Source organism: Loxodonta africana, chromosome 26 (genome assembly GCF_030014295.1).
Source record: "Loxodonta africana isolate mLoxAfr1 chromosome 26, mLoxAfr1.hap2, whole genome shotgun sequence".
In the NCBI taxonomy this organism is placed as follows: domain Eukaryota; kingdom Metazoa; phylum Chordata; class Mammalia; order Proboscidea; family Elephantidae; genus Loxodonta; species Loxodonta africana.
In genome coordinates, this window is record NC_087367.1 from 40,782,320 (window position 1) to 40,800,786 (window position 18,467).

The 18,467-nt window shown below is 40.9% G+C and overlaps 1 pseudogene; it reads right to left on the minus strand.

Moving 5' to 3' along the window:
* Nucleotides 1-784: 784 nt before the first annotated feature.
* Nucleotides 785-13,162, minus strand: LOC135228709 (tigger transposable element-derived protein 1-like; annotated as a pseudogene).
* Between the last annotated feature and the right edge of the window lie 5,305 nt (nucleotides 13,163-18,467).

Genomic DNA, 18,467 nt, shown 5'->3' on the forward strand with positions numbered 1-18,467 from the left:
GGAGTCTGTCCCTTGGGGAACTATCACAAATGGGATATATTTTACTATCAGACTGAGTTTTATTTAACTGTTCCTCTGTCCTCTTTTTGTCTCATGAAGCTGCCGTCTCAGCTCCCTTCTAAACTCCCTTCAACTAAATAGCACAGGATTCTTCCAGGAATCTTCTTGGAGGAATGCCAGGAGGAAACCACAGGTATGAAGCAACATAGGCTGGCATTTAAAGCATGACTCATGTTCATTATCTGTGTGACATTGAGCAGGTGACGTAAAGTCTCTGGGTCTCATTTTACTTGTCTGAAAAATGAAGCCGTTACCCATCTCAAACTAAATAATATCTGAAAGAAATAATTGACACTGGACCACTGGGCTCAGTATTGGGATTCAACAAAAGTTATAGGGTGTTTTTGTTGTTTAATATTGTTCTTAGCTGTTGCTATTTTGTAGGTTTTATTTTCTATTTTTATCTAATCACCATTCTTTACTGAGTCTGGGGAATTCTCAGAACCAAAGAATTAAAAAGAGGCCTTCCTAAGTTTTCTAGAAAAGCACATTTGAAAAAATGTCTTACACAGGCATATCTCAGAAATATTGCAGGTTCAGTTCCAGACCACCCCAATAAAATGATTATCGCAATAAAGCAAGTCACATGAATTTTTTGGTTTCCTTGTGTCTGTAAAAGTTATGTTTATACTATACTATAGTCTTTTTTTTTTATAGTCTATTAAGTGTGCAATAGCATTATGTCTAAAAAAAGTATATACCTTAGTTAAAAAATGTTTTATTGCTAAAAAATACTAACCACTATCTGAGCCTTCAGCAAGTGTGATCTTTTTGCTGGTGGGAGATCTTGGCTCAGTGTTGATGGCTGCTGAATGATCAGGGTGGTGTTTGCTGAAGGTTAGGGTGGCTGTGGCAATTTCTTAAAATAAGACAACTATGAAGGTTACCACATCGATTGACTCTTCCTTTCACAAAAGATTTCTCTGTAGCATGCAATCCTGTTTCTTAACATTTTACCCACAGTAGAACTTTTTTCAAGATTGGAGTCAATCCTCTCAAACCCTGCCACTGCTTTATCAACTAAGTTTATGTAATATTCTAAGTTCTTTGTTGTCATAATCAATGATGTTCACAGCATCTTCACCAGGAGAAGATTCCATCTCAAGAAACAACTTTCTTTGCTCATCCACAAGAAGCAACTCCTCATCCATTAAAGTTTTACCAAGACGTTGCAGCAATTCAGTCACATCTTCAGGGTCCACTTCTAATTCTAGTTCTCTTGCTATTTCTACCACATCTAGAGTTACTTCCTCCACTGAAGTGTTGAATCCTTCATAGCATTCATGAGGGTTGGAATCAACTTCTTCCAAAGTCCTGTTAATGTTGATATTTTGACCTCCTCCCATGAATTATGAATGTTCTTAATGGCACTTGAAATGGTGAATCATTTCCAGAAGGCTTTGAATTTACTTTGCCCAGATCCATCAGAGGAATCACTATCTATGGCAGCTATAAAAAAACAAGAAAAAAACCCATTGCTGTCGAGTCAATTTTGACTCATAGCAACCCTACAGGACAGAGCAGAACTGCCCTATAAGGTTTCCAAGGAGCAGCTGGTGGATTCAAACTGCTGACCTTTTGGTTAGCAGCTGAGATCTTAACCACTGCATCACCAGAGCTTCATGGCAGCTATAGCCTCACAAAATGTATTTTGTAAATAATAAGACTTGAAAGTCAAAATTACTCTTTGATCCATGGGCTGCAGAATGAATGTTGTGTTAGCAGGAATGAAAATAACATTAATCTCCTTGTACATCTCCATCAGAGTTCTTGGGAGACCAGGTGCATTGTCGATGATCAGTAATATTTTGAAATGAATCTTTTTTTCTGAGCAGTAGGTCTCAACAGTGGGCTTAAAATATTCGGTAAACCGTCTTGTAAACATGCATGCTGTCTTCCAGGCTTTGTTGTTCCATTTATACAGTACAGGCAGAGTACTTTTAGCATAATTCTTAAGGACACTAGGATTTTCGGAATGGTAGATGAGTATTGGCTTCAGCTTAAAGTCGTCAGCTGCATTAGCCCCCAAGAAAAGAGTCAGCCTGTCCTCTGAAGCTTTGAAGCTAGCCATTGGCTTCTCCTATCTGGCTATGAAAATCCTAGATTGCATCTTCTTCCAGTATGAGGCTGTTGTTCAGTGTGGCAACCTTCATCAACTATCTTAGCTCGATCTTCTGGGTAACTTGCTGCAGCTTCTACGTCAGCACTTGCAGCTTCACCTTGCACCTTTATCTTATGGAAGCACTTCTTTCCTTAAACCTCATGAATCCACCATTGCTAGCTTCAAACTTTTCTTCTGCAGCTTCCTCACCTGTCTCAATCTTCAGAGAACTGAATACAGCCTTCCTCTGAATTAGGCTTTGGCTTAAAAGAATGTTGTGGCTGGTTTGATCTTCTATCCAGACCATTAAAACTTTCTCCGTATCAGCAATAAGGCTTGTTATGCATTAAATTGTGTCCCCTCAAAATTTGTGTCCACTTGGAAAAGTCATCATTCCCAATATTGTGTGCTTGCCTACCATTTTGTCATCGGATGTTATTTTCCTGTGTGTTGTAAATCCTAACTCTATGATGTTCATGAGGTGGGATTAGAGGCAGCTATGTTAATGAGGCAGGACTCAATCTACAAGATTAGGTTGTGTCTTAAGCCAATCACTTTCATTATTATTATTATTGTACTTTAGATGAAGGTTACCAGAACAAACTAGCTTCTCATTAAACAGTTACCACACATATTTTTTTTTTACATTGGTTACCAACCCCGAGACATATCAACACTCTCCTCTTCCCAACCTGGGGTACCCTATTACCAGCTTTCTTGTCCCTTCCTGCTTTCTAGTCCTTGCCCCTGGGCTGGTGTGCCCCTTTAATCTCACTTTGTTTAGTGGGCCTGTCTAATCTTTGGCTGAAGGGTGAACCTTGGGAGTGAATTCATTACCAAACTAAAAGGGTGTCCGGGGGCAATAATCTCGGCTAGTGGTCTTTTTTGTGAGTTAGAATTTTGTTCTACATTGTTCTCCAGCTCTGCGCAGGAACCTGTACTGTGATCCCTATCAGAGCAATCAACAGTGATAGCTGGGCACCATCTAGTTGTGCTGGACTCAGTCTGGTGGAGGCTGTGGTAGTTGTGGTCCATTAGTCCTTGGGACTAATCTTTCCTTTATGTCTTTGGTTTTCTTCATCTTCCCTTACTCCAGATGTGGTGAGACCAGTGGAGTATCTTAGACGGCCTCTCACAAGCTTTCAAGATCCTAGACGCTACTCACCAAAGTATAATATAGAACATTTGCTTTATAAACTATGTTATGCCAATTGAGCTAGATGTTCTCCGAGACCATGGTCCCCATGGCCCTCAGTCCAGTAATTCAGTCCCTCAGGGAGTTTGGATATGTCTATGGAGTGTACATGACTTTGCTTTGGACAAGCTGTGCTGGCTTTCCCAGTAGTGTGTACCGTCTTACCCTACACCAAAGTTACCACTTACCTATTGTCTATTTAGTGTTTTTCCATCCCCATGTCTCCCCTACCTCATAACCATCAAATATTTTTTCTTTTTGTGTGTAAACCTTTTTATGAGTTTTTACAGTAGTGGTCTCATACAATATTTGTCCTTTTGTTATTGACTTATTTCACTCAGAATAATGCCCTCCAGATTCATTCGTGTTGTGAGATGTTTCACCAGATTCATCATTGCTCTTTATCATTGTATAGTACTCCATTGTGTGTATGTACCATAGTTTGTTTATGCATTCATTTGTTGATAGGCATGTAGGTTGTTTCCATTTTTTTGCTATTGTGAATAATGTTGCAGTGAACCTGGGTATGCATAAGTCTATTCATGTGACAGCTCTTATTTCTCTAGGATATATTCCTAGGAGTGGGATTGTGGGATCATATGGTATTTCTAGTTCTAGCTTTTTAAGGAAGGCCATATCGTTTTCCAAAATGATTGTACCATTTTGCATTCCCACGAGCAGTGCGTACAAGTTCCATTCTGGCTGCAGCCACTCCAACATTTGTAATTTTCTGTTTTTTGGATTCATGCCAGTAATGCTAGAGTGAGATGGTATCTCATTATGGTTTTGATCTGCGTTTCTCTAATGGCTAGTGATCTTGAACATTTCCTCATATGTCTGTTAGCTGCTGAATGTCTTATTTGATGAAGTGTCTGTTCATTTCCTTTGCCCACTTTTTAATTGGATTATTTGTCCTTTTGTTGTAGAGGTGTTGGATTTCCCTGTAGTGTGTTTCAAGAAATTTGTCCATTTCCTCTAGGTTTTCAAATTTGTTTTTCATAGTTTTTCATAATACTCTGTTATGATCCTTTTTATTTCAGTTGGGTCTGTTGCAATGTCCCCCATTTCATTTCTTATTTGGGCTATTTGCTTCCTCTCCTGTTCCTCTTTTGTCACTTTGGCCAGTGGTTTGTCGATTTTGTTGATTCTTTCAAAGAATCTTTTGGTTTTGTTGATATTTTCTATTGTTTTTCTATTCTCTATTTCATTTATTTCTGCTCTGATCTTTATTATTTCCTTTCTTCTGGTGGCTGTGGGACTCTTTTGCTGTTCTCTTCCTGTTTGCTCAAGTTGTGTAGCTAATGTTTTGATTTTGTCCCTTTCTTCTTTTTTGATGTGTGCATCTATTGCTTATAAATTGATCTGTGAACACTGCCTTTGCTGTGTCCCAGTGGTTTTGGTATGATGTGTTTTCATTCTTGTTTGATTCTACGAATTTTTTTATTCCACTTTTGATTTCTCCTACTACCCAGTGGTTTTTAAGCAGGGTGTTATTCAGTTCCCATGCATTTGATTTTTTTTCAAAATTTCTACCTTTATGACATTGTGATCAGAGAAGATACTTTGTGTTATTTCAATGTTTTGGATTTTGTTGATGGTTGCTTTGTGGCCTACGATTTGGTCTATTCTGACAGTATTCCATGTGCACTGGAAAAGAATGTGTACTTTGCTCCTGTTGGGTGGAGTGCTCTATATATGTCTATGAGGTCAAGTTGGTTGATTATGGCCTTTAGATCTTCTGTATCTTTGTTGAGTTTCTTTCTTGATGTTCTGTCCTTTGCCAAGGGTGGTGTGTTGAAGTCTCGTACTGTTATTGTGGAACTATCAGTTTGTCTTTTCAGTGCTGTTAGAGTTTGTTTTGTGTATTTTGGAGTCCTGTCATTGGGTGCGTAGATGTTTATTATGGTTATGTCTTCATGATGGGGTCGTCCCTTTAATCTTTATGTAGTGCCCTTCTTTGTCTTTTATGGTGGGTTTTGTTTTAGAGTCTATTTTATCTGAGATTAGTATTGCCACTCCTGCTCTTTTTTAGTAGCTGTTTGCTTGATATATTTTTCATCCTTTCATTTTTAATAAATTTATGTCTTTGTTTGTAAGGTGTGTCTCTTGTAGGCAGCAGATTGATGGATTCTGGTTTTTTGTTTTTTAATCTATTCTGTCACTCTCTGTCTCTTCTTGGGTACGTGTAGGCCATTTACATTTAGTGTAATTATTGACAGTGTGAGTTTATTGCTGTCATTTTGTAGTGCTTTTTTTTTTCATGTGACACTTTCTTTGTTCCACTTACTCTTCTGTGCTGATTTCCTTTTGTTTATGGATTTTTTGGTGGGTGTTTCGTTTTTGTAGATTTTGTGTTTACTGAGACTTTATGTTCTTTATTTTGATGAGTAGGATGAGTAAGTTTGTTAACTTTCTTTGTGGTTACCTTGAAATTTACCCTTATCTTCCTAAGTTTGAAACAGTCTTTTATTACTTGGTATCACCTTGCCTTCCTCTCCATTTGAAAGTTCTCTATCTACCCTGTTTATTCCCTCTTTTATTGTTCTGATGTTTTTGTCTGTTATGGATTATGTCCCCCCAAAAATGTGTGTATCAATTGGGCCGAGCCATGATTCCCAGTATTGTGTGATTTTCCTATATGTTGTAAATCCTGCCTCTATGACGTTAATGAGGGAGGATGGGCAGCAGTTGTGTTAGTGAAGTAGGGCTCAACCTACAGGATTGGATTGTGTCTTGAGGCAATCCCTTGAGATATAAAAGACAGAAGCAAGCAGAGAGACAGGGGAACCTCATACCACCACAAAAGAAGCACCGGGAGTGGAGTGCTTCCTTTGGACCTGGTGTTCCTGCACCTGAGAAGCTCCTTGAGCATGAGAAGATTGAGGACAAGAACCTTCCTCCAGAGCTGACAGAGAAAGCCTTCCCCTGGAGCTGACACCCTGAATTTGGACTTCTAGCCTACCAGACTGTGAGAAAATAAATTTCTCTTTGTTAAAGCCATCCACTTGTGGTTAAGACATTGTCATTTACAGATTATCCTCTCTGATTCCCTGTTGTAAATCTTTTAGTTTTGATTAATCCGTGAGAGTTCATTCCTAGGTTAGTATCTGGTTGATGTGGTCTTGTTTCCTAGAATCAATGATGTTGTTTGTTCTCAAGCCAAAGGACTCCTTTTAATAATTCTTGTAAGTTTGGTTTGGTTTACATACTGCCTTAATTTCTGTTTATCTGGAAATGTTCTAATTTCACAATCATATTTGAGTGAGAGTTTTGCAGGATATATTATTCTTGGATGGCTATTTTCTTCTTTCAAGGTTTTATATATGTCATCCCCTTGCCTTCTTGCCAGCATAGCTTCTGCCAAGTAATCAGTACTTAGTCTTAATATTTCCCCTCTGTATGCAACTTTTTTTTTTTCTTGACCTGCTTTCAGGATTCTTTCTTTATCTTTGGCTTTAGCAAGTGTGATTATGATTTGCCTTGGTGATCTTCTTTTGGAGTCTATCCTATATGGTGTTCAATGAGCTTCTTGGATGGTAGGCTTTCATCTTTTCTATATTAGGGAAGTTTTCCCACAACAGTTCTTCAATGATCCTCTCTGTGTTTCCTGTTTTCTCCCCCTATTCTGGAACTCTGAACATTTGCAAGTTTTTACTTATGATTGCATTCCACATCATTCTCAGGGTTTCTTCATTTTTATTTTTTTCCTCTCTCTGATTCTTCCTGAAAGCATTATCCAAGTATTTGTCTTTAATTTCCCTGATCCTGTCTTCCATTGTTTCAAACCTGCTCCTCAAACCTTCTGTGACACTGTCCATTTTTTAAATCTTATTGTTTATCCTTTGGATTTCTGATTGCTGTTTTAGTATGATTTCTATTTGAGAATTTATTCTGATATTTTGTTCCTGTATTATTTTCATGAATTCTTCCATTGTTTTGCCTGTCTTTTCCTTGATTTTGTCTGTGTTTTCCATGATTTTGTCTATTTTTACCTCATTTTTGTCAGCTTCTTCCTTCAACTCTCAGATAGCTCTGAATATTAGAGATTTGCACTACCTGTCATGTAGTTCCAGTGCCTTTTCAACTACAAAAGTCATCTAGTGTTTTATTTTGGACCCCTACTGGAACCATCCTGTCCTGTATTTTGATATTGTCTGCTATCTTCAGGACATTTGGTAGTTATTTTCTTTGTTTATTGATTGTAGATTTGTTTGTCCTGCTTTTTTGTTTTATTTGGTTATGTCTGAGCAGAAGAACTGGGAGTTCTTTGTTTGCTTGTGTGTGGGCATGATACTTCTCACCACCTTGTCCAATGGGCATGGCCAGTCACTCAGCTATTGTGCAGCAGGGCTGGTCTAGTGGAAGGGGAAGGGCTGGGATGGGTCCTTTGCAGTATGCACTGTGGGCAACAGGGCAGAGACAGTGTTCAGTGCAGGGCAAGTTCTGGTAGACTGCCCGTGCCACTCAAGGGTGTGATGTTTAGCACACTTTGCAGATAGGCAGAAGGGTTGGAGGAAGTTGTGATGCCTGGAGCTATGTGGGTGTGGGAAAGAAGAGAAAAGGGAGAGAGAAGCACAGGCCAAAAAAATAGTGCTGAGGGAGTCTGCTGTCAGAGTAATGCAGACCTGGGTGAAGCCACATTCCTGTGGTTTTCTAGCCAGGTGGTGGCGCCCAGCCCATCAAAAAGCGGCAGATACAGCACATGCAGCTAGGTGAGTGAGAGAAAGGAAAGGAAGGAAGGGAGAGAGAGATAAGAAACTAGATTTTTTTTAAGGGAGAGAGAAAGGCATACATGGCTACGTGGTTGGGAGAAGGGAATAGAATGAACATAGAGATAGGAAACCAAGAAGAAAAAGAAAAAAATCCCAGATGGTTGGGAAGAGGAAAGGAAGGGAAGTATAGAGAGATAAGAAACTGAAGCGGGAAAAAAAAAGAGAAAGATGGAAAACAAATATCCCAAGGAGCTCATCAGAAGTGGGTCCCCAGCTGAGTGGCACTGCATAGGCCATCAAGAAGGAGCAGAGATGGCACACAGGGCCAGGTGTTCAGGAGAAGGGTAAGGGAGGAAGGTAGAGGGAGACAAGAAATCAAGGAGAGAAAAGAAGACAGAAAAAAAAATGCCCCAAGGGAGCCCACTGAGGTGGTGGCACAGACCGGGGAAGTGGCTCCCTAGCCACGTGGCACTGTACAGCCTGTCTAGAAGACAGTACATGCCACAGGTGTTCAGAAGAAAAGAAGGGAAGGATGGTAGAGAGAGACAAGTAATCAAGCAAAGCAAAAAAAAATTCCCAGGGGAGCCCACAGGTGTGGTTGTGCAGACCAGGCAAGTGGCTCCAAAGCCACACGGCTCTGAACAGCCCATCTAGAAGGGGCGGAGGTGGCACACCACACCAGGTATTCAGGAGACAGGAAAAGAAGGAAAGTAGAGAGAGATGAGAAAGGAAGAAATGAAAAACACAGAGACAGATGTTCAAGAGAAAGGAAGGGAAGGAGCTGATAGAGAAAGAAGAAACCAAAGAAGCCCAAAAAAGCAACAAAAAAAGGCACCAAAGGAGCTAGCCAGTGTAGGCAGGGTGAATCCAAGAGGCAAGGAGCTCGTGCCTCCCCAGCCAAGTGATCACGGCCCATGGGGAAGCAGCAGATGCTGAGCAGGGGGAAGAAGGATGGTTGGTAGAAAAATGTGTATTGCTGGTTACTGGGTGCTTGTGTCCTGCTGGGAGCTCCTTGAAGCTATCTTCCAGTACTCCTTGTCCTCCGTTCTCAGTGGCTGAGGAGTCAAAGATGGCAAACCGGTGCCATGTTAGCTGATAGGGGACCTTAACTCCATATCTCTCCTCGCTCCCTGTTCTCTGTCAGTTTCTTATTCCATTCAGTGTTTGGCTGAATTATTTATCTCTTATTTGACGTTTAGGGTTCCATGATTGACGTTTGTCTCTGTTTCAAATTAGTTTTTCTGGTCTTTGCTGGGGAGGGTAGGCGTAGTCCTTCTGTCTATAGTGCCAAGTTGGCTCTACCTCCTTAAGCCAATCACTTTTGAGATATAAAAAGGAGAAGTGAGCACAGAGACAGTGGGACCTTATACCACCAAGAAACAAGAGCTAGGAGAATAGTGTGTCCTTTGGACCTGGGGTTCCCGTGCTGACAAGCTCCTCAACAAGTGGAAGATTGATTACAAGGACCTTCCCCCAGAGCCGACAAACAGAGAAAGCCTTCCCCTGGAGCTGTCACCCTGAATTTAGACTTCTAGCTTATTAGACTGCGAGAGAATAAACTCCTGATTGTTAAAGCCATCCACTTGCGGCATTTCTGTTATAGCAGCACTAGATAACTAAGACAAGGCTGTTTTGTTTTCTTATCATTCATGTGTTCACTGGAGTAGCACTTTTAATTTCCTTCAAGAACTTTTCCTTTGCATTCACTATTTGGCTGTTTGGCACAAGATGCCTAGCTTTCAGCCCATCACAACTTTTAGCATGCCTTCCTCACTAAGCTTAACCATTTCTAGCTTTTGATCTAAAGTGAGAGATGTGAGACTCTTCCTTTCACATGAACACTCAGAGCCCCTTGTAGGGTTATTAATTGGTCTAATTTCAATATTGTCATGTCTCAGGAAAAAAGAAGGCCTGAGGAGATGGAGAGAGATGGGGGAAATGTCCCGTCAGTGGAGCAGTCAAAACACACACATTTATCAATTAAGCTCACCATCTTATATGGATGTAGTTCATTGTGCACCAAAATAATTACAATAGTAACATCAAAGATCACTAAGCACACATAACCATAACAGACATAGTAATAATTACAGAGTTTGAAATATTGCAAAAACTACCAAAATGTGACACAGAGACATGAGGTGAGAACATGTTGTTGGAAAAAGGACACCAATAGACTTGCATGAGGCAGGGTTGAAACAAAGCTTCAATTTGTACAAAATGCAATATCTTCGAAGTGCAATAAAGTGAAGGGCAATAAGGCAAGGTGTGTCTGTATTAAGTCTTCAAAATCCCAAAGGAAGCAATCAATATATATGACTATATAGAAATAAAGTATGTCAGAGCTTCAAGGGAAAGATGGTAAAAAAGATGCCAGACATACAGTCTCTCTCCCTCAATATGCAATAAAATAATACAAAATTAATAAATAATGACAATACCAGCAAAAAAATTCATTGGCAACAACCCAAACATCTATAAACTTCAAGAAGTGGTGGCCAAGAGGTGAATCAAGGCTATGGTGTGGCTCTGTAGGGTCCTGACATTGCCCTAAGCTCCCAGAAACTAAACAGGGGCAAAAGGTGAGTCAACAAAAAAGAAAAAAACTTTTCTCCAATAGCCTTCAGTCTGGAGAGAAGACTGGCAGTTCAGCCATGTAAATAACATGCTAAAACTCTCAAGATAAAACCCCCTACCACTAACAATGGAATCTTGAGGATTCAGTGAAAGCAGGAAAATTGCCTTTCAAGGTGCCGTGTTGAACTGAGGGAATGATCTGAAGCCTGTGAGTATTCTCCCTGGAGTTTCTGGGTGGTGCAATGAATGTGTTTGGCTGCTAACCAAAAGGTTGGAGGTTTCAGTGCACCCAGAGGCACCTTGGAAGAAAGGTCTGGTAATCTACTTCCAAAAAATCAGCCACAAAAACCCTATAGAGAAGGGGGAAAACGCAGAACAGAATTTCAAATTCTTTTGGACTCCAGGCTTTCTGGAGCCATGGAGGCTGGATGAACCCTTAAAACTATTGCCCTGAGATGATCTTTAAACCTTAAACCAAAAATATTCCATGAATTCATCTCAAATATAAACAATAGTTTAGCTTAACTAGTAAAGAATGTCTGTCTTGAGCATTATGCTCTTTTAAGAATTGTCTATGAGGGCACTGGATATGTGGGATTAAAATGACAACAGCAACTCGAAAGATTAGATAAAACTTTTAGGGGACAGTGAGTTTATGTTAATGGGGGAGGAACAACTCAGAAAAGGAGAAAAGAATGGTAGCACAACTCAAAGAATGTAATCAATGTCATTGAATTGTACATGTAGAAACTGTTGAATTGGTGTATGTTTTGCTGTGTATGTTCTTAACAACAGCAACAACTGAGTTAAAAAAATAACCTGCAGACCACAGTTCTACTCTGACATACATGTAGTCATCATGAGTTAGAGGCCACTTGATGGCAACTGGTTTTTATTCTCCCTAGGAAACAGATATACCCTGACTAGGAAGTGGAAGCTCAGAACTGGGCATTTGATAAAAGCTCTGGAAGATTTCTCCTCCCCTGCCTCCCATCCCAGCTCCTGCCCTGTGCCCTTGGGAAAATTGAAAAGTGAATAAAATTGCAATAGTACAGGCTTCAAACTTCAGTTGAGGAGAAAAACAGGTATCGGTTAGAGACAGAAGGGAGTGAAGGAGAATTCAGCCACACTCAACCAGAGAAAGCAAGAGGATGAACAGAGCTGCCTGCATTCATATGAACAAGGTAAAAAGAAAAGGTGTGGAAAGTGTGCAAATATACTACAGCAAAATGAATATAGCATGCTAATAACAGACAAAGTACCCATTTTGCAAGAAAATTTCCAGCAAACCATGTGGGCCATGAAGAAACTTAATAAAAACATGAAATCAATAATCAAGCACATAAAGGGGAAATTACAAAACAATAGAATGAGACCGAGAGAGATTACAAAGCTAATGAAGCAAATAAAGACCAAATTCATATCATTAAAGAATTAGTAAGCAAATTAGAAACATCAATGAACAATGTAGGCCTGACTAAAGAGTGAGTTACTGACTGAGGAATAACTTGAGATAATCAAGAATAAATCTCAGAAAAGAGAAAAAAGCACTTTTAAGCTAACAGATATGAAGGAAAAGGCCTATAACAGATATGAAAAACATAGGAATTGTCCCTGAAGAAAAGACCAAAAACAGAATAGAAATGTAGTTAAAGATATAACACAAGAAAGTTTTCTGATGTAAAGGAATAACTAATATCATGTGCCAGAAAATTTCAGCATGGAATTATCAGCAAGACACCTCCTTCTTGCATTATTGAGATCCAAAGACTATGAAAGTGGAGGCACAGCCAAGGTGGCAGAATAGTAAGACACTTTGTACCATCTGTTTTATAATGAAGAAAGAAAAAACAAATGAATTGGATATGTATGACAATCTAGGAACCCTAAGCATCAAAGAAAGCTTAAGAATCAGACTGAGTGACAGATGGAAGGAGAGACAATTCAAAAACAGCAGATATGGGGGATAATGGGTCGCTGGATTTGCCAGCGTCCTGCTAGCTAAGTCTGCACAGCACAGACATATTGAGACAAGCAGCACCACCCAAAAACAAAACCCACCACATTTGGTGCAGCTAAGCAGAAGCAACTCTGCATGCACTTCCAGAAACAAACAGGAGTAACATCAGACCTGAAAAGTTGAGTACACACTCCTAATCCACCACATGACCCACAGGCCTCCCCAGCCATCAGAGCTCCAAGGGCCAAAGAGCACTCCCTTCCCCTCATTCATCCCCCTCCCCATTTCACCACCACTCTGGCAGCATGCAACACTGCCATGCCCCCTAAGCCAGGAACTCACAACCCAGTCTGGAGGCACCCGCCACTTCCTCACCCAGCTATGGGCACAAGGGGTCCACAGGCCTGCTGCAACTTCCATCCTCTCTGATCACCTGCACCAGTGTCTTGCTGGTCAACTCTGCACAGCACCAATACATTGCATAAGGTATAAAGAGTTCCCAGTTGAAGCCCATTTTCCCTGGCAACAGAAAAGTGGGAGCTGCAGATCTGTGACATTTGACACCACCCCACACCTTAAGCCTGTAGCTCTCAGCCTGTCCTGTGGCACGTGCCTCTTAGCCCAGCCACTGACATAGGGGGCCTGTGGACTCACAGCACCCTTTACTCCATCAATCACCTGCACCGGTGCTTGCTGGCTGACTCAGCAAGGCACACCCTCATTAGGATAAAGTGGGCAAGGCTCCCAGATAAAGCCCATTTTCACCTGCAGCAGCCAAGTGGGAGTTGCAGGTCTGTAACATTTGACTCTGCCCTGGCCCCTAAGAAGAAGCCTCACCCACCCACATCAGGGTGCCTGAGGGCTGGTGGTATCACCCACTCCATATAGCCACTCACAAAAGAGGCCTGAGAACCAGTGGTGTCCCCAAATCCCTCTAGCCAATGGCACCAGGCTCCCAAAGATTGGCTGCACTACCCCACACTACGTGCTTTAGCAGATGGGGGAACCCTCCATAAAGGCACCCAGTGGCAGACAACAGCCCCCTCCCTTTCCCCCCACATCACCACCCCACTGTAACCTGAGACTTATGCCTGCTCCAAACACCCCATGCAGCCTTGCTCACCCAGAACTGTCGGTGAGAATTTCCACACCACACACTCATTGACCAACAACCCAGGCACCTGTGCCCCAACCAACCAACAAGTAGCAAAGTACATAAGACCCAACCCAATGGCCAGAGAGAACACCCCCTATACTCACAGCCAGGTGACTGGCGGAGCAAATGCACCACCTCACCGAAAATGCCGTCTATATCCTCAACAGGCCTACAAGAACAATGAACAAGTCCCAGGCTCATACATCTTGTAGCTGTTCTACCCACCTGGAGAAATGAAGCGAGAGAGGCACAACATGGCCAAATTAATGACCAGAGTAGCACAAATGACCAAGCTACTTGGATATTTGGATATATAAAAACAAAACAAAATAAAAATTCAGGATGCAATAACCATACAAGAAATAAATATAATAATTTCTTGATGCCTTGGAGACAATGGTCAATATCAAATCACATAAAGAAGCAGGACAAGATGTCTCCAACAAGCAGCCAAAATAAAGAACCTAAAATTTTCCAGAGGAAGATAAGGCAATGTAACTACCTGTTGAAAAATTCAAAAGTCTAATATACAAAACTCTCCAAGAGATCAAGGAGATCAGCCAAAACACAGAAGAAACCAAGGAACACACAAAGCAATAGAAGAATTCAAGAAAACAATACAAGAACAAAACAACAGAATAGTCTACTAGAAACCATACAGAAACAGTAACTAGACACCCTAAAGATTAACGATAAAATCTCAGAATTAGACAACTGAACAGAAGGTCATAGGAGCAGAATTGAGAATGGAAGTCAGAATTAGTGAGATTGAAGACAAATTCCTTGACACCAATTTTTTTAAGAAAAATCAGACAAAAGAATGAAAAAAATTATGTGGGGTACTATCAAGAGGAAAAATTTGAGTGATCAGAGTTCCAGAAAAGGGGGCATAATAGAAAACACAGAGAATTATTCAAGAGTTGCTGGCAGAAAACTTCCCTAACATCATAACAGATAAGAAGATATTTATGGCCATGGATTGAATTGTGTCCCCTACAAAATATGTGTCAACTTGGTTAGGCCATGATTCCCAGTATTGTGTGGTTGTCCTCCATTTTGTGATATTCCTATGTGTTATAAATCATAATTTCTGCCTGTGGTTAAAGATGATTAGGGTGGGACGTAATACCCTGGCTTGGGTCACATCCTGATCCAATGTAAAGGGAGTTTCCCTGGGGTGTGGCCTGTACCACTTTTTATCTTACAAGAGATTAAAGGAAAAGGAAGCAGAGAGTGGGGGACCTCATACCACCAAGAAAACACTGCCAGGAGGAGAGCACGTTCTTTGGACCCAGGGTACCTGCATGGAGAAGCTCCTAGTTCAGAGAAGATTGATGGCACGGACCTTCCTCCAGAGCCAGCAGAGAAAGCTTTCCTCTGGAGCTGATGCCCTAATTTGGATTTGTAGCCTACTAGACTGTGAGAGAATAAATTTCTCTTTGTTAAAGTCATCCACTTGTGGTATTTCTGTTACAGCAGCACTAGATAACTAAGGCAAAATTTGGTACTGAAAGAGTGGGGTGCTGCTCTAACAGATACCTAAAACGTGGAAGTGGTTTTGAAACTGAATGGTTAGAGAACTGGCAGGAGGAGGGAACCTACAGCAGTAGAGAACTAGCAGCAGCAGAACCAGGAGACCAGCACAACACAGCACTGGCGCCAACCCATGGAGCAAGAGAGCTGAGCGTCTGTGTGCAGGAGGCATCCTGGCAGACTGGGGTACCTCTGGACAATTAATGGTGGAGCTACAGAGCTTTGGAACACTTACCCTAGCAGAGCAGATGTGGGAGTGAGGCCTGAGGAGCAGAGAGGACAAGAAACCAGGAAGCAGAAGCTGAAGAGAAAAGGAACACAAGAAGCCAAACTCTCTTAGTCTCAAAAGGTATGGCCACAACCTCTGGGGTTTCAAAGGGTGGAGCCATGGTCTCTGGTGTTTCTAAGAGTGGAGTCACCACTCAGGTGGACTAGAAGAATGATGTGACTAAAGCCGAAGGAGCAGAGTTACTATTCCAGTGGGCCTGGAAGGCAGAGCTGAAGCCCAGGACAGGGGGGCCTCCACTCAGTATCTGGAGAGTATGGCCAATACCAAGAATCTGGAGGGCAGGGGCATTGTGTAAATTGCCTCAGAGAACAGAGGATTATTCTCAAAGCCTTGAGATCTAATACAATGTGTTCTGCTGACTTGCTTGGTACCTGTTATGTCTTCTTTCCCTCCAATTTCTCCTGTGGAAAAGTCTAGTTTGTGCCTGTTTTGTCATTGTACTTTGGAAGCAGACAACTTCTATTCTGAATTTCACAGATGAAGGGGAATTTTTATATTTTGGATTTGGAGATGATTTAAAGCTTTTGCTATGATATGATGGGGAGAATATGTTTTACATATGGAAAGGAGATGAATTTTGGGGGGCCAAATGGTGGAATGTGGTAGATTGAACTATATCCCCCCAAAATATATGTCAACTTGGTTAGGCCATAATTCCCAGTGTTGTGTGGTTGTCCTCCATTTTATGATTTTCCTATGTGTTATAAATCATAATCTCTGCCTGTGGTTAAGGAGGATTAGGGCGGGATGTAACATCCTTACATGGGTCACATCCCTGATCCAATGTAAGGGGAGTTTCCCTGGTGCCCTGCACCACCTTTTATCTTACAAGAGATTAAAGGAAAAGGAAGCAGAGAGTAGGGGACCTCATACCACCAAGAAAACAGTACCAGGAGTAGAGCGTGTCCTTTGGACCTGGGTTTCCTGTGCATAGAAGCTTCAAGTTCAGGGGAAGATTGATGACACGGACCTTCCTCCAAAGCTGACAGAGAAAGCCTTTCCCTGGAGCCGATACCCTGAATTTGGACTTGTAGCCTACTAGACTGTGAGACAACAAATTTCTCTTTGTTAAAGTCATCCACTTATGGCATTTCTGTTATAGCAGCACTAGAAAACTAAGACACCTATCCAAGAAGTTTAACAAACCCCATAAAGGACAGACCCCAAAAGAAAGTCACCAAGACATATCATATTCAAACTTGCCAAAATGAAAGACAAAGAAAGAATCCGGAGAGTGGCTAGGGATAAGTGAAAAGTCACCTACAAACTAGAACCAGTAAGACTAAGCTCTGATTACTCAGCAGAAACCATGTGGGCAAGAAGGCAATGGGATGGCATAAATAAATACTTGAAGGAAAAAAACTGCCAACCAAGAATTGTATATCCAGCAAAATTGTTTCTCAAACTACATCAGCCTAGGACCAGAAGAACCAGATGGTGCCTGGCTACAACCAGTGACTGCCCTGACAGGGAACACAACAGAGAACCCCTGAGGAAGCAGGAGACCAGTGGGGAAAAAAAAAGGTAGAGCCCAAATTCTCATAAAAAGACCAGACTTAATGGTCTAACTAAGACTAGAAGAACCCTGGAGGTAATGGACCCCAGACCTTCTGTAAGCCCAAGACAGGAGCCATTCCCAAAGCCAACTCTTCAGACAGGGATTGGACTGGACTATGGGATAGAAAATGATACTGGTGAAGAATGAGCTTCCTGGATCAAGTAGACACATGAGACTATGTGGCCTCTCCTGTCTGGAGAGGAGATGAGAGAGCAGAGGGAGTCAAAAGCTGGCTGAATGGACACAAAAATAGAGAGTGGAGGGAAGGCATGTGCTGTCTCGTTAGGGGGCAAACAACTAGGAGTATATAGCAAGGTGTATATAAATTTTGTATGAGAGACTGACATGGTTTGTAAACTTTCACTTAAAGCGCAATAAAAATTTTAATAAAAAATTGTTTCTCAAACACAATGCCAAAATTAGGTCATTTCCAGATAAACAGAAATTAAGGAAATATGTAAAAACCAGAGTAAAATTACAAGAAATATTAAAGGAAGCCCTCTGGTTGGAGAACTAACAACATTAGACAACAATCCAAGATTAGGACACAGGACAGACCAATCAGATACCAACCCAGATAAGGAATGCACAAAAACAAAACAAAGCTAAAAGACTTAAAATAGGGAACCAGAGACATCATTATGTGAATGACAACAATGTCAAAACAGAAAGAGGAAATAAATGGTGCAGTCATGGAACTTCCATATACAGAGAAAGCCAACGAGACATCAAAAATAAAATATTGACTTAAGCTTAGAAAAATATAGGTAAATTTCAAGATAACCACTAAGGAAACTAACAGATCTGCCCATTAATATAAAAAGAAGAAAAGCACAAAGACTTAGCAAACACAAAATCAGCAATTATGAAAGAAATGAAAAAAAAAAATCCATAAACAAAAAACTCAGCACAGAAAATTAAGCGGAACAAAGAAAGAAACCATCAACATCGCACACAAAAAACACACTCAGAACAAAATGACAGCAGTAAACACATAACTAACCACAATTAAGCCAAATGTAAATGGCCTAAATACCCTAATAAAGAGACATAAGGTGGCAGAATGGATAAAAAACACAATCTATATGCTGTCTACAAGAGACACACCTTAGACACAAAGACATAAACGAACTAAAACTCAAAGGATGGAAAAAATATATCAAGCAAACAGTAAGAGTGGGAATATTAATTTCTGATAATATAGACTTTAAAGCAAAATCCACCAAAAAGGATAAGGAAGGACACTGATTAAAGGGTCAGTATACCAGGAGGACATAACCATAATAAATATATACACGTCCAATAAGAAAGCTCCAAAATATGTAA